We start from the raw sequence: 2,956 nt of genomic DNA, 5'->3' as shown, positions 1-2,956 counted from the left end.
TGTCAGCTTTAACTTGCCTGAGAATGAACAACAGCATTTTCTTCCTTTCTCTGACTAGAGCTATAACACGAGATGATTGTGGCTGAAGTGCAGAACTTACTGGACTTTGGCTATATAATTTTGAAACAGCTGCACACCGTTAGAAACCTTAAGGCTCTTTGGAAGTTGACATGTTCTAGTTGTATGTACTGTTACCAGAGGTCAGTACCACATGTATGTAAAATTTCAAAAACACTACACGGGGCAGCTGAAGAATCATACAGAGGGGTACTTGATACTGGCAGTAGTTGCTCTTAATTTTCTGAACAAGGAAACATCTCCAATTTAACATTCTTGCCTACATCAGTGTTTGATTTCTACATGTACTTTTTTCAAAGAATGAACACCTCAACTTCAGTGAACCTCACCTATACTGCTTGTTCTATACAGCTTGAATTTTCACATTTCAAAGTATATCTTAGCTTTATATTTGACTGTCTCTTTAAAAAAAAACAAACTAAAATTTAATGAAAGCAACACTTGTTGAAGATATTACAGGTATAAACATATACTGAATTGTGCTTCTGGTTTGGTGTTCATTTAAAACAGACTTGTTATAAGTGACTTGTGGGACTGAATATTCATCTAAATGAAAGCTCCTCTGAGATGGGAGAAAATAGAACAGGCATAATGCTACATTTCCTGAGGTCTAGTATAAAACGGATGGTTGGGGACAGAGGTCTTCAGAGAAGACACATCAGTACATGTTCAGAATAGCAAACAATATTTTAAAAACCTCATTTTACTAATAATGTGATTGAATATTAATATAATTCAACATATCAGTATATTGATATAGTTTGTTTTTCATCATACTAAATAAAATGATAGTATATTGAATTACACCACCAAAATGTATGCCCTTGTGTCCTAAGACTGGCTTTATTTATTCTACAGCTGAGCTCTAGTCTAACATTATTCAGCAACACTGTGGTGTCTTATAAATGTACATGTCACTGATTAGATCTAGAGCTGAATACTCAAATTCAGTGCTTAATACATGTTATTAAATAATTTGGAGGGAAGAACTGGACAAAAGCAGCTCAATAATTTAACCAGGAGCATATGCTGACTTGTTATGAATGCCATCCAGCTGTAGGGTCTTACTCTTGGAGAAAGGAACCCATCCAGACAACAGCTTGGAACAACTAGGCTATTCATCTTCTCCAAAGTGCCCTCTGAAAGGAGGCTTTCTCTCCATCTGTCTTGAGTATGGAGGCAGTGTAGGGGCTTCTACCTAAAATTCCTCTTCCTGCTCTACTCAATTCTCTTACAAATATGGTTGTTTAACTATACCAGCAGACTCAAAATATGAACTTCAAGTTCCTAATGGAGATAGGGGTTTTTTTTCTTGGAAGTGGACAGGGGTAGGTGAATAGTTTAAGGGGTTAAGGTTGGTTGTACTGAGCTAAGCTGTGTGTTGGAAAGGAATAATCATAGTCCTGACTCTGAAAGTTAACACTAATGCATCCATTTCTCCACCTATAAAATAAAAATTCCTTATGTCCTATTCACTGAGCACTTCCACATTGACACGTGATAAATCTTAAATGAGATTAAGAGACCTGGTTCACACTATTCAAAAGCAAATGATTCTTAGCACCTTTGATCTACTACAGCCACACAAAATCCACAGTAGAGATGTTAACACTCATAATGCTACAGGCTCTGTGAATATCCGTGAGGAAGATACACTGGATACCTTTGCTAGATTCTCAACGCTGTTTAGATGGCAGAATTCACAGGTGTTCTTTCCAAGATCACAAAGGGAGATAGTGAAATAAGTACCTCAAAACATGTATCTGTGTATTTGTGTGTTTAAAGAGTCATCGTAATCCTTTGCACCCTTGTGAGAGGTTACAAAAATTAGCCTGACATAAGCAATCCAAAGGTAACCGAAAGATTCAGACTACAAATTGAGTATAAAGGTGTAAGGGGGGTTAGGCAATGTTGTCTACTACTGTTGCTGTGTCTGTATCGTACTGTGTCTAGAACATGGCTCTGAGCCTGTGCAGCTGCACCACTGAATATAAAAGAGTGCAAATGAATATAAAAGAGATGCAGATAAAAAGCTGGATGTAAGAGTGCAAATTGGGCTAAACCCTGCTGCCTGGTGCCATTGTGACAGTGTTGCATGCTTGACACTGCGGCAGGTTTGTGGGTTTAATGAGGTTCTCAGCCTGAGCAACAAGTTCATGAACAAAAGGCACTTCAAAAATCCCTACAGAAGAATGCAAATTAAATTACACACTGGACATGTAACTGGCATGCTTATGCCATGACCAGTTTGGGTTGTACATCCTACAGAACCATAAGCCTGAGAGAAAAGGAAAATGCGAATACACTTAACATGCTGATGCTAGGACTTCAGACTCTCTGGGATCCCAAAGCTGTGTAGATTTAGCAATGAAAAGAGAGCTGGTTTTAAGAAATGCAAGACGTTTGCATATCTTGGGCTGGCTTTCAATTTGTATTGCTCTTGCTCAGGAAACTGATACCCTGAATTCAAGTGGCGGCATTAGAAACCCGACAGGGCTATTGGTTTATGTAGATTTTTAGCCCTCCGGGGGCTCTGGCAAATGGGAAAACAAGGGAGAATTACAAAATAGATTAAGCCCATCTTCGTTGCATAGTGAACTGCAGACAGCAGTTCAGAGAAAGTAGATGGACAAAAATGCAAATGGTGGGGCCTTACGTGATCTCCTCAGTCCGTTTTGCTTTATCACGACCCTGGCTAGGTAATGGTGAGCTGCAGGAGGGTTTTAATTTTTACATGATGGGTGAAAATTTAAAACACGGCAAGAGCTGCCTATAGCCGCGGTCAAGGGGGGCTGCTTGGCGCGGTGGGGGCGGGCGGCCGCCGCCTCAGCGCCGTGAAGGGGCGAACCCGCTCCGGAGGGGAGACCTGTTGGCTCTG

The sequence above is a fragment of the Athene cunicularia genome (genome assembly GCF_003259725.1).
Source record: "Athene cunicularia isolate RWA chromosome 18 unlocalized genomic scaffold, athCun1 chr18_part1, whole genome shotgun sequence".
NCBI classification, from domain to species: Eukaryota; Metazoa; Chordata; class Aves; order Strigiformes; family Strigidae; genus Athene; species Athene cunicularia.
The sequence above is the reverse complement of the archived record's forward strand: the minus strand, read 5'-3'. Positions refer to the sequence as shown.